Raw genomic sequence first — 14,159 nt, 5'->3', positions numbered from 1 at the left:
TGGCCCTATGCAACTTCTGGCTCTTCTGAAAGTCAAAACTGCCATGAAAGGTAAACAGTTTGAATTGAATCAGGCCCTCAAGGCAGCCATGGATACACAGGTAAGGCCTCAAAAGATAACTTCTTGAACTGCTTCAGAAAGCAGCAAGAACAATGAGATGATATGTTCAAAGCTAAGGGGACTATTTTGAGAGAGAAAATGGCGATGTTTATTACTGTAATAAATTTACAATGTACATATTTTCACCATGGTTTTTTTTTTTTTTTTTTGGTACTGGAGATTGAACTCAGGACCTTGTGCTTGCCAGGCAGGGACAGCGCCATTGAGCTACATCTCTGGCCCCACCACGCTTTTTTTTCATGTCTCCTTTATGCTAAAAATATTGCTTAAATGAAAATACACAGAAGTTTTGCAACTATAAGTTAATCACATTTTTATCTGATTCAACTATCATGACTGTCATTGGGTGTATTGTTCTCTTATTGGGCCTTAGTTATTTTTAATCTATGAAGCAATAGTGATATCTAGATAATCAGTATTTCTTTTCAATTCCAACTGTGGTGTATGGTTCTGAGATACAATCAGAAACCCTGGTGCCTTTTTGTCTCACATGATCTCAGAACTGTTAGACAAAAGTCCTAAAAATATATTGTTTCACTAAAAAGAAAAATGTACTTGGAAATTATTAATATTTGAAGACATATGCTTTAGGTAAATGCAAAGTAAGACAACAATGAAATATCACTTTTTGCCTACCTATCATCTAAAATATATATTTTAGGGAAATGTACATTATTGCAACAATGAGATATCACCAATTGCCTTGTAAAATAAATGATCACAAAAATGACCATGAAAGGTAAACATTTTGAATTGATTCGGGACATTGAGGCAGCCTTGACAGCACAACTGAAGGCAGTCATGAAAAAAGACTTCCCGAACTGCTTCAGAAAGTGGCAAGAATAGTGGGATAAGTGTGTTCAAAGGGAGGAGGGTTATTTTGGTGAGGATTAATGGCAATGTGTCTTTTACTGTAATACTTTAAAAATTTAAATATTCACCATATTTTTATCACACCTTGTATGCAGCCACAAACAAAATATGGAATGGAATGGTAAACTTTAAGACATTAGCAAAACTGTAGCCGCTAGGATTAGATACAGCAGGAAATAAAACATTAAAGGGCTCCTCTTCATAGAAACTTCATTGTCATGTGGAAATGCATAACATGCAAAACAAGCTAGTAAGAAATAATGCAAATAAATATAAAATACGTGCAAAATACTGTCACCGTGCTGGAGATACACTTTTGTAAACAAGACAGAGATAGGTAGAGATGGTCTCTGTCCTGACAGAAGTCTCAGTCCTTTCATGGATGCAGACAAGAGAACAGGCTAAGGCCGATACCACGATAAATGCTTTGAAGGGAGCAGGAATGCTATGGGATCTCAGAGAAAGGACCCTTGGCTTGGTCATGGAGAGTCAAGATAGGCAGCCCTGGGAGGAAAGTGAGTTGGGATGAGGCAGTGAAACAAGAGAGCTCTCAGAAAGAGATTGTTCAAGTCTGAGGACCTCAAGAAGGGAGGGAAGTGGGGAGAGCAGACAGACTGGCTAGATGACCCATGGACTCATTCCAGAGATTTATTATGGGGTCTGTGGCACTTAGAACTTGAGCCTGGAGGGAACAATGAAGAGAGAAGAAGCTGGAGAAGCAACCAGGGTAAATCATGAGACCATGTTAAAGAGTATTTGAATTTGACCTTGAGTGATCGCTCCAAGGTCATCACAAATGAGTGAAGGTCTCAATAAGTGGAGTTTGCCTAGTTTGTACTCTTGGGGGAGAAATCTTTCTTTAATCCTTTCTCTCTTTATGAGACATAGAGTCTTGCCCTGTTGCTCAGGCTGGTCTTGAACTCCTGGGCTCAGGTGATCCTCCTGCCTCAGCTTCTCAAGCACTTGGGACTACAGGTACACAGCACTGCATCTAGCTTAGAAACCATGTTTTTAGGTTAATATCTTTAAAACCAATTTGTGAAGAACATTGACTCACATGGGGATAAACTTTTGTTCTGATGTTTTAAGAAGTAGGTTACAAAAACATATGCAGCGTATCATCTCACTTTAAAAAAGTATAAATATGATATATACAAGTACATGACCAGTAATTGTGATAGTCAACTTGACTGGATTAAGAAACTCATAAAGCGCAGTCCTGGGTGTGTCTGTGAGCGTTTCCAGAGGTGATTGATGTGTGGGCCAGCAAACTGAAGAGGAAGACTCATCCTGGCTGTGAGTGGTACCACCCAGTAGGCTGGTGGCCAGGATGGAATAAGAGGGAGAGAAGCAGAAATCTGACTTGTGCTTTGAAGAGCTCCATTCTGCCTGAGCAGCTGCATCTTCTGCTGCCATTGCCTGTGGACATCAGACTCCAGTTTCTTCAACCTTGTACTCACATGTGCATGCATACCTGGTCATTCCTTCAGCCCCAAGAATCCTGGACTTCCCTGAGTCTTTGAGATACTTTCACTTAAAGGAGTCCAAAGAAATGCTTGATCCACTCACAAGTCTGCCTCTCCTCACTTGTTGTTATGGCTTGTATCTAGATGTCCCCCTAAAGCCTCATGGGCTCATAAGTGGGGCTTTAAAGTGGATGGATCTAGGGTGTGTAAATGTGGATTAAGGGTGTGTGATGATTGCATTAGTCCACTGACTGGTTTAGCACCATTCTTGGTAAGGATAAGGGGAAGGCCTATCCTGGGTGTGGGTGGCATCACCCAAAAGGCTTGTAGCCTGGATGGAATAAAAGGGAAAAGGAGGCTTGCTGCTTTGCTGCTTGCTGATTCAGTGCTTCATATCTGCCCTACCATGGACCATTTTTCCCCTGCAATGCTCCTCTGCTGTGCCACCCTGCCTTGGAACCAGCTGACTATGGACTGAAACCTCTACAAACTATGAGCTAAAATAAACTTCTCCTCCTTTAACTTGTGTTTGTTGAGGGTTTTTTTTTTCTTTGTTTCCTCAAAGAGAAAGTAACTAAAACACTTGTCATGGAAATTTGTTTTTTATTTGAAAAGATTGAGTTTTAGTATTGGGTGTCTCATATACTCATGGAGGGAGTGAAAATGGGACCAGTAATTATGTTATTGCCAATCAGTTAATGGTTCTTTTGCTCAACTCAGATAGAAATTACAAACTATCATAGTGCAGCTCTGCTAGCAGTGCTGATGCCTCCAATCAACATCAGTTAATACAGGATGCTGTCAGCCAACCTTCCCAGCTGCTGGTTTCTGCCTCTGCTGGCCACTGCCATTCAATGCTGGACACTGTCAATTGACTGCCAATTGCTGGATTCTGTTGCTGATCCTCACTGGCTGCTGGTCCCTGGAACTCATCAGGACCAACTGAATCTACTGTTTATTGCTCCTTATTTTAAAGCAACTGTTCTGTTCATACTCCAGGACCTTCTGAGGCTTCACTACCCAAGAAATAAATCATGAGCAGAATTATAGGGCCACTAGAAAAAGGCCTGTGTGGTAGTATGCTGGTAGTTATCAGTGCACTAGAGGGAGCCCTCCTGGACTAGCCAGAGAAATTTAAGTGGAGTGCTGTTAAATAGCAGCTTTGGGCCTATGATTGGCTCAAATTCAGGCCTGCTGATTGGCCCAAGTGTAGGCCTGTGATTGGCCCAAGTGGATACTGAGCATCCAAAACAGCTGTCAAAGCAGTAATTCAATGAATTGAGCTGTTTGATTGACAGCTGTTCCATCTCCAAGAAAAGTGGCAGGGCCCAAACCAGGGAATCTTCAGAAGGGCTAACTGTATTTATCACAGCTTATTGGTGCTTGGAGAAGTTGGAAATGTTCGTAATTGGCTCAGATATCTCCCTTACCTCTGTCACATTAGGAGCCATTTCCTTACCACTTCTTCAAATAAAGGGCAGTGTCTGGAACAGGGAGTGCTGGGAAGGGCGCCAATGATGACAGCCAAGCTGCACCTCCTGTTGGAGTGGCACAGAGAACAGACACTAAGTAACCCAGAAGGACCCCAAGGCAAATTGTCCCAGCCCATCCTTGGGAGAGGAGGAAGCAACGGGGAAGGCTGTGGCGAACCTTGGCCAAACCACCCCCTCCCTTCAGCCACCACAGGAAAAGAGAAGGGAGGGGCAGGTGCTTCTCCTCTGTCCCTATGTGACTGTCATGGAAGAAAATACACCAGATGTGGTTTGGGTTTCAAGGGTCTGATTTCGTCCTGATGTTTCCATGACTATTGCAAGCTGAAGGAAGGTCCAGACCTCCTGTTTGTATTCTTCCTACACCATCATTTCTGAAATCAAAGTTTAAAGACTAAGCTCATGAAGTGATTCTGCGAAGTCAGAGCTTTCTTTGATTATTCATGGAAATATGTGACCAAATACCAGATGAAAAAAATATTCTCTTAGCAACTGGAAAAAGGACTCCTCCTTGGAGGGGTTGGGGATGTAGGTCAGTGCTGGAGCACTTGTCTAACATGTGTGGGGCCCTGGGTTTGACCCTGAGTCTCCCTACCTCTCAAGAAGTAAAGAGCTTCTCCTTATTAGGAAAGTGCCTCTCCCATCTGAGGTAAGCCTGGGTCCGCAGAGGTTGGGTTTAGTTTGTTATTCCATAAGGAGCTTCTGGGTAAATCTGGGGTGTAGGAGAAGAAAAGTAAGAGAGGAGGAGATGCTGCGTGCTGTGCCATTTGGGACACCTGGATACTCAGACAGTTTAAAAATAAATCACAGAATTTCTTCTGGAAACTATAGTTGAGGCCAACCAGCTATAGCCTATGCCACCAGAGAGAGAAGTCCCTGGCTGCATGGGAGGGGCATGGCCATGCTCAGAGGGAGGTAGAAGCATAGACCTAGTAAACAGGGGTTGAGGTGCTGTAGGATACGTGAGTACTCAGAAAGCAAAGTGAGTTGGTTGGCGAAGAGGTACATGGACTACAGACTTGATAAAGGAACTTTCATGGTTTTGAGGGAAGGCTTGGTTGAGAGAGCTTCAAAAAGGCAGCTTATCCTGTCCAGCAGGGACTTACGGAGACAAATCCTTATAGGAAGAAGAAAAATATAATGATCACCTACCTTTAAATGGAGCTAGAAATGGCACTGTGAAACATATTGCTACAAAACAGAAGCTGTGCTTCTCCTGGGAAAATTACTATAACAGAATAGTATTCTGACCAAGAATTCAGCATCACATAAACAATAAATACAACCAGCTGGCTGTCATAAAAGCAAAACAGGAACTTGTATAACCACCAGAAACTGTAAAATTATTCTTAAATTCTATGAAAAAATTAATGTAATATAAGCATAATTTTATAAGACTCTAATATATTATACAGTGGATAGCTATAAAATAAGTAATGTAACATAAATTCAATATGAAATGTTAGCTATGATAAAATGAATTGAAAAATTAATTATAACTTTATTTGTCTTCTTAGCACTTAAGGAAAGTTTCATGGGACAGTAAGTATAACCCTTAAAAGGATGATTCAAAAAAGTTCAAATTAATACCATCTTTTCTCCAGCTGAATGTTCCTGAGTTAAGCAGTGCTGCTTGAAGTCAGCTAATTAATCAAAAACCCTTTGAGGACCATAGAAGATGCTTGCTACTCTTGTTATTGTCGCTGTTGAGAGTAATGACTTCTTTTCTGCGAAAAGAATGTGTTAATCAAACTTTTGAGACTAAGAGGTCTCTGAAATAAAGGGCCTATTGAGCTCTGTATTAGGCAGCTTTTTCATTGCTGAGATGAAATACCCAAAACTCACCACTTAACTGGGGAGAGCTTTGATTTGCTTACAGTTTCAGTCCATGATCCACTGGCCCCAAGGCAGAGACAGCACAGCAGAGGGGCAGTAGTGCAAAGCTGTCTACTTCATGGCAGCCAGGATGCCATGCACAGCAGGGGAACAGTGCTAGAGAGGAAGGGGCAAAGGACCAGACGCAAACCCCAGAGCCACACCCCCACAATCCACCCTGACACACCTACAAGTGAGAACCACCAATCATCTTGGGGGATCCCAAAGCCCATCAAGTTGAAACTCCACCCTAAATGCCACAAGCTCTTACAGATGCTAGTCAAAAGTCAAAGGACCATCCTTTGACAAATCCCATAATGTTGGGAGCAATGCTACATAATTCTAGGGATAAATCATTTGGTTAGCCTAGTTCTCTTGCCTACAGCCCAGCTACAGAATAACTCCAGTTTGGCCTCCGGTCACAACTGAGACTTCAGTGATCCAGTGATGCTGTGATTCTCCAGGACAAGAAACATCCTGGGAGAACAAACATCTGCTCAGTTCCTCATTGTTCTTGGACTGATTAACATCTTGTTTGCCGGAGATGTACTGAACTCTCTGCAAGCCTTCCGTTACACCTTGTTTATCCCAATCTGAACTGTTGAACTCTCAGCAAGTCATTTGTTACATTTGTTTCTCCCGATGTACTGAATAAAAGGTGTGGTAAACTGGGGGCTTTGTCTTTGCTGCCCAGAGCAGCACTGATCAGACTCAAAGCTCAGCTTCTTCTCAGTCTCATTTTTCTACCTTTCCTGTAATTCGCCGTGTGCTGCCGTGGCTCACAGGAGACCAGGACTCACTGCAGAGGTTCTGGTAACGTCCCCTTCCCCTGTCCCCTACACCATAAGGCACCAGCAGCATGACCAGAGAGCAGGTGGGAAATGTACACCAGACCTAAGGGGCCAGGATATTTGTAATGAAATTTTGGGAAAGAGAAACATAAAGTTTACACTGAAACTACATTGGCTATAGGTAAGAGTGGCAGGACAATGAGAAGTTGGTGAAGCTCTGGAATATGAGGCAAATCCATAAAGAGAACATTTTCCTCTTAAATGTTGGCTCCAAAAGCAGAATGGGATATGGCCTTGATGGGTGGCCTTCAACACACTGTAAAAGAATGTGGGGCAGTTTTTGTTTTCTTTGTTGATTTGTTGAAGCTATGAGTTAAAATGAACGCTTATCTCTTTCTTCCTTCCATTCTCTGGCCTGTAACTTAATTCAGGACATCGCAGAACTCTCTTCCTACAGTTACTTGGAACAAAAGCAGAGAGGGCAGGTACACAGGGGATTCTCCACTGTCACAGAATATTGATTGGGCCACAGGTGGCCACACATTCTTTTAAGAGATAGTTTATACTATGGTGTACCTGATGTGGGAAGCAGTTGTTTGGGGATATTTTATTAGTCAGGATTGCATTAGGCTGTGTGCCTGTAGTAGACACTTATCTATAATTAGGGGGTTATGGTTTCCAGTTACAAAAAGTGAAAGCAGGCTGAGACCAGCACAACCACCCCAAAGAGCCATCAAAGACACTGCTTTTCTACTCTCCTGTTCTGGGTCCTCCTGCTTCTACATCTCCAGGCTTCATGACCACATTTCAAGACAGCAGAAGGGCATAAAGTGGGTGCTGGATAAGTTTACTTCTTCTTATGATGAAACCAATAGCCTTTTCAGGATCCTTATTTAGCAGACTTCTGCTAATTTCTCTTTGGCTACCATGAAGTAAATATGTCCATAGACCTACAATAGAAATTCAGCATATTCCATCCCAAATTGAGCCAGTATTCTGTAGTAAAAAAAGAAGAGGAAATGGACATTTTATAGGGATCTAGTAATATTCTTGTCAGTTGATTTATTTGGGGATAGTAATTCAGGACTTTTCAGTGTCATGCTCCACACTGCAGGTCATGTTCAAATGGCAAAGTCAGGCTGGGTATTTAGCTCAGTGGTTCCAGCACCTGACCTACAAGTGCAAGGTCCCAAGTTCAATCCCTGGTACCAAAAAAACCCCAAACAAACAAATGGCAAAGTCATTAAAATGGCTTCAGGTACTTTATCTGATGTGCTTTTCTTAAATCCTACCCTACCTTCACTCTCATGATTGTTATCACTATTTAAAAATACATGAAACTAAATTTTAGGTTAAATGACTTGTCCAAAGACAAATGGGCTCTAATGAATATTAATTATCTTCATCCAGTGTATTACATGTAGAAGGTAATCAATCATAGACCTTGGAATTAGAGACAACAATTGGGACTATTCATGATGGAACAGGAGCCCAGAAAGTCTAACTGATTTAGCCACGGTGTAGTTATGAACTGAGACAGAACTGAAATTCAAATCTTTAACTTTCAATCTACTGGACTTTCCACTACCCAATTCTGTCTGTAAAGTGGGAGGAAAAGACATGAGTCACAGAGCTTTCACTTTACCTCCATCCATTTCAGAGTCTTTCTTAACCTAATTTTATTTACTGTCTTCTCTAGATAATCCTAATAACAAGACTTGTTACTTTATGGACATGCACACATATGTCACGGAACAAATTATATTTCCCCAAAGAGTAGAGCTATATAAATAAGAGCATCTTGTGATCCAATTAATCTCTAATCCTTGAGGAAATGTGCTTTAGGAGTTCTTTAGTACCTCAGTTCTCAGAGCTAACCATCACTTTCCCATTGCTGGAACAAAATATCTGATACCCAGAACTTACAGGAGAGGGGAGTTTTACTTTTCATGGTTTTCAGAGGATTTAGCTCATGGTCAGCTGGCTCCAAGGCAGAAACAGCACGGCAGAAGGGCTTGACAGAGGACAGCTATTCAGAAGCAGAGAGAGATGGAAAGCTCTAGGGACAAGAATCCACCTTTCCAGGTCATGCCCCTAGTGATCCACCTCGAAGCAGACCCCACATCCTAACAGATTCAGCCATGAACTCATCATAGATTCACCCATTCATTACTACAGTGCCCCATGATCCAATCACCTTCCAAATCCTCACCTCTGAATACATGAGATTTGTGGGGGTGGGGAATGGGGGGTATTTGAGATCTAAACAGTAACACAACCTCCTCTGATGTGATTTTGCTTGGGAAGTCTTCACAGGCACACTCAAGTGGCTGACTGGGAAAGGATCGTGGGATTCACATGGTTCACCTTTCCTCTAAGGCAGGAAACACCTCTCAGCACTCACTCTTGGCTCTGAGGCCATCTGTAGGAGGATCCAAATGGTAGGGAGCTGCTATTATTTGGGCAGCTCTAAATTATCTGAAAGTTCTTCCTTCTCTTGAGCTGAAACCCACCATTTCATAGCACCCATTCATTGATCTTTGTTCTGTACTCAGGAGATAAAAGGCTGTTAACTTCCTCTTTCACAGGACAAATATTTGAAGAAAGCCATCATGGTACTGGTAAATCTTTGCTCCACTTCCTTCTCTTATTCTTCATGGGGCATCTCTCGATGTGTCACCCTCCTGATTAACATCCTCTGGATAAAATCCAATTTACCAATGCTCCTTCAAATCTAGCTCACCCAGAACTAGATGCAGTACTGTAGATAAAGTTTAAGCAGCATAAAATAGGGCCGTTTCCTCATTTATTTTGGATACTCAATTAACATGGCCTTAAATTACAATAATAGCCTCACCCCAGCATTGTTCCCTATTGAGCATATTGGTCAGTGGAAACTATGGCTGCTTCTCTGGAGCACTATAGGGCTAGCTCATGGCATCTGGAGTGCCACCTCGATACTGAAACTCATAGCACCATGGAACTGCGGCAGTACTGTCCACTTTTACAGATGAGCAGCAGGCACATAGAGGTGGAAGAGTTTGCTAAGAATCCTACACAAGAAAATAGAGAAGTGAATTTTTCATAGATGGCTTTATTGGGTTGAGAAAGAGACCATCTATTCCAATTTTTTGTAGGTTTTTTTTTTTTAATCATGAATGGGTGTTGGATTTTGTTGAGTGCTTTTTCTGCATCTAGTGAGATGATCATATGGTTTTTGTCCTAGGCTCTGTTAATGTAGGTATTACATTTATAGAGTTGCGTATGTTGAACCATCCCTGCATCCCTGCGATGAATCCCAGTTGATCAAGGTGTGTGATCTTCTTGGTGATCTTCTGCATTCTATTTGCCAGTATCTTATTAAGGATTTTTGCATCTATATTCATTAGTGAGATTGGCCTACAGTTCTCTTTTTTGGTTGGATCTTTTTCTGCTTTGGGGATCAAGGTGATGCTTTCTTCCAGGAATGAATTTGGAAGGATTAATTCCCTTTCAGTTTCATTGAAGAGTTTAAACAGTAGTGGCAGCAGTTCCTCTATAAATGTCTTGTAGAATTCAGCAGTGAAGCCATCAGGGCCCAGGCTTTTCTTCATTGGTAAGTTTTTAATTATGTTTTCAATTTTATTGATTGATATTGGGTTGTTTAGATTTTTAGGTCTTCTTCATTCAACTTTGGTAATTCATATGTATCTAGAAATCTGTCTATTTCTTCTGTGTTTTCCATCTTATTGGTGAAAAGGTTCTCAAAGTAGGTATTGATGATCCTCTGGATTTCTGCTGGGTCTGTTGTAATTTCACCCTTTTCATTCCTAATTGCACGGATTTGGGACTTTTCTTTCCTTTTTCTGACAAGGTTGGCTAAGGGTTTGTCAATTTTGTTTATTCTTTCGAAGTACCAACTCTTGGCTTCATTGATTTTTTTGTATCATTCTCTTAGTCTCCATTGCATTGATTTCTCCTCTGATCTTTATAATTTTGTCCCTTGTATGAGCTTGGAGTTTGTTCTGCTCTTCTTTTTCTAGAAGCTTGAGGTTCAGCATCAGGTTGTTTATTTGAGCTTACTCTGTTTTCCTAACATGAGTACTCACTGCTATGAATTTCCCTTGTAAGACTGCTTTCATTGTGTCCCATAAATTCTGATATGTACCAGCATTGTCATTTAATTATAGAAACTGTCTAATTTCTTCTTTAATTTCCTCTGTGACTCATTGGTTGTTAAGGAGTGTATTGTTTAATTTCCATGTGTTTATGAAGTTCTTGTGGTTTCTTTTGCTATTGATCTTCAATTTCATCACACTATGATCTGGTAATATACAGGGGATAACTTCAATTCCTTGCATTTATTTAAACAGGTTCTATGAGCAAGTTGAGATTCCACCTCCCTCCAGAAAGAATGGCTGCTATCAAGAAATCAACCCATAACAAATGCTGGCAGGGTTGTGGGGAAAAAGGAACCCTTCTCCACTGTTGGTGGGAGTGTAGACTGGTGCAACCACTGTGGAAATCAGAATGGTGATACCTCAAAATACTAGGATTAGAGGTTCCATTTGACCTAACTATTCCCCTACTGGGTATCTTCCCAGAAGAATAAAAGAATGCACACCCATGTTTATAGCAGCACAGTTTGTAATAGGTAAAACTTGGAAAGAGCCCAACTGCCCATCAATTGGTGACTGGATAAAGAAGATGTGGAGTTTTTTTTAATGGGATACTACTCAGCCATAAAGAATGAGAAACTAGAGACATTTATAGCTAAATGGATGCACATTGAGGCGATACTCTTAAATTAAAGAAATGGGACACACACATATAAATATCAACTAGTTTCTCGTGTGAGAAACCGAAAGTGTAAATAAGGGTCAAAATGTATAATACACAATGTGAAACAGGAAGAAAAGGGGCAAAGGGGAAGGGGAAGAGGGAGAGGTGGGAGAAGGAATGAAGGGAAAGGAATAAATGTGAGAAAAGGAAAAATGGAAACAAAGTCTGTGTAGATAGGGAGGGATGGAGGGATTGAAGGGAGGGCAGGGGAATGGGGAAAAAATAAGAACCAAGATCTATCATGTAAAGATACAAATCCCTAATGATGAATGTCATCATATTGTATACCTAAAATGTATCAATAAACTTAATGAATAAAAGAAAAGAAAATAGGGAAGTGAAGAATTCAAAGCCTTTTCTCTTAGTGACAGTTCTACTCTGTCCCTTTGTCCAAAATATAAAGAAAACAAACAAAAAAGGGAGAGCTTTTCCAGTAGCTTTACAATACCTAAGAAGAGAAGTTAGAATAAGAGGAATAGGTTTAGACTTCTGTTTTGTCTAGTGTCTGTTATGGCTTGTGTCTAGATGTTCCCCCAAAGCCTCATGTGGTCATAGGTAGAGATTATCAGAGGTAACTGGATCTGGGGTGTGTGATGCTGGGATCAAGGATGTGTTGTGGGATTGATTCATGGTGCAATGCTAGGATTAAGGATGTGAGTGCTACCTGCCCTGAGGGTGGGTAGCCTAGATGAGACATAAGGGACAGAAAGGACTTGTCGCTTGGCTTTTGCTACTTCACTGCTAGCTGCTTCTACCTGCCCTGCTTTGCCATGGACTATTTGTCCTCTGTGATGCCCCTCTGCCATGCCACCCTGCCTTGGAGCCAGCTGACTACGGACTGAAACATTTACAAGCTGTGAGCCAAATAAGTCTTCCCTCCTTAACTTTGGTTTTGGGTATTTTGTCTCAGCAAGAAAAGTAACTAAGATAATGTCTAGGACAAAAAAATCCTCACACATAAAATACCATCATTCTTTTCCCTCTGGAGCCTAGAGCTAGAATGGCCTGCTGACTTGCAGAAATACTTAAAATGCCAAGTTAGGGTTGGGAGTGTAACTCAGTGGTATTACACGTTTTAAGCATGCAAAAGGCCCTGGGTTCAATCCTAAGCACCTAGAGAAAAAATAAGAAAACGATCCATTTAATGAATCTCCCTGCAGCTGAAACTGCTTTGCTCATGAGATACAGATAGCTAAAAAGGATGCATGGAAAGGCACCCAAATATTTATTACAAAGTTGGGAATCAAGTGCCATGAAAACACTGGTGGTAGTTATTTCCAGACAACACTGGCTTGAGTTTTAAAGCTCAGTCAGTGATATAAGAGGAAACAGAGCTTGATGATTCATTTGAGCACTATTTTTTAAAAATGCCCTGGCCTGTTTCTAGCTGTTCTTTCCTGCAGAGTTCTGTCCCTCAGCTCCTCACAATGAGTGGCTACAAAAGAAAACTGACAAACTGAAAACATGATCAGAATAATAGCTGACCCCAGAAAGGAGCAGACCCTTCCTAAACAGGATTAGGTCATTGACTTTGGCTTTGTGCTCTGAACTTGATCTCTCCCTCCTCCAGATAACGATTCACTGAAACCGTGTGTCATGGTAGCTTTGAGACAGGCTTCAGAAAATGAGAATTATTCAGGGCACTGAACTGAACCCACATTCTGCTAGCTAAAAGGAGCCAAACTAAAACAAAAACTTGATCTGTCTGCTGCAGCGAGGAAGGTCAGCACAAGAATTAGATGGAATGAAGCAGTTCGTTTTTCTTGATTTGAAACTATATGCTTGACTCTGAGCAAATCCTTTCTCCAATGCAGGGCAGTTCATTCTACAGCCTTTGTTGATGAGAATGCTTCCACCTAGGGCCTTTGTGCCTGCTCTTCTACGTGGAAACCTCCAGCTTCATTTGCATCCTATAATCTTGGCTGGCTTCTGCTTATCCTTCATATCTCAGTTAAAGCATCTCTCACAACCCTTTTCAGACTAAACTGACTATTTCAGGAATGCTGGTTTTTGTGTCCTCCTTCCACCCTGCACATAGATTGCCCTTCTGGTTTGTGGAATAATGCTTACCCCCAGACCTCAAGGGAACACTGGGGACTATTTTACCTTACATGGGAAAACGTGCTCTGCAGACATGATTAAGCTAATGATCTTGAGATGGAGAAATTATCCTCAATCATCCAGTGGTCCGTTGTCCTCACAGAAATCCTTGTGAATAGAAGAGGGAGGCAGGACAGTTAGAGAGATCTGAACATCATTTGCTGTTGGCTTTTAGATGGGTGAAGGGGCAAAGCCTAGGAATGCAGACAGATTCTAAGAGCTGGAAAGACAAGAAAATGCAGTATTTTCTAGAGCTTCCTCTAATCCAGTTAAACTACTCCAGACTTCTAGCACTCAGCATTGTAGGATAATTTTGAGTTGCTTTAAGCCACAAAATTGTGGTAATTTGCTGCAGAAGCAAAGGAAACCAACACAGTACTAATACTTGTATTTATTTGTTGTTCTGTCTTTTATGTCCAACTACAAGGTCTATAAAATTAGATGCCATGCTTATCCACCTTTGCATCCTTAGCATATAGCACAGTACCTGGCACTTGTAAGCACTGGATACACATTTGTCAATTGTTTGTGATCCAGAGAAGAGATAGTAATGGCATCATTAGATCTCACTAGGTCTCTTATATAATAGGTAATTAGGCAAACCAAAGTATTCATTTGGTCAT

At 41.3% G+C, this 14,159-nt stretch overlaps 1 long non-coding RNA gene across 1 annotated transcript; it reads right to left on the bottom strand.

Moving 5' to 3' along the window:
- Positions 1 to 1,068: 1,068 nt before the first annotated feature.
- LOC147824059 (uncharacterized) lies at positions 1,069 to 13,893 on the bottom strand. Its single transcript, XR_015442827.1, has 4 exons — positions 13,543 to 13,893; positions 5,540 to 5,676; positions 4,545 to 4,661; positions 1,069 to 3,997 (listed from the first exon to the last, which is right to left on the bottom strand). It is a non-coding gene; the product is annotated as an uncharacterized LOC147824059 (long non-coding RNA).
- Positions 13,894 to 14,159: the final 266 nt, after the last annotated feature.

The sequence above is a fragment of the Heterocephalus glaber genome, unplaced genomic scaffold (genome assembly GCF_053883595.1).
Source record: "Heterocephalus glaber isolate CG9 unplaced genomic scaffold, H.glaber_assembly_v1.0 deba00001555, whole genome shotgun sequence".
NCBI lineage: Eukaryota > Metazoa > Chordata > Mammalia > Rodentia > Bathyergidae > Heterocephalus > Heterocephalus glaber.
Note: the sequence above shows the minus strand (reverse complement) of the source record. Positions and strands in the feature narration are given on the sequence as shown.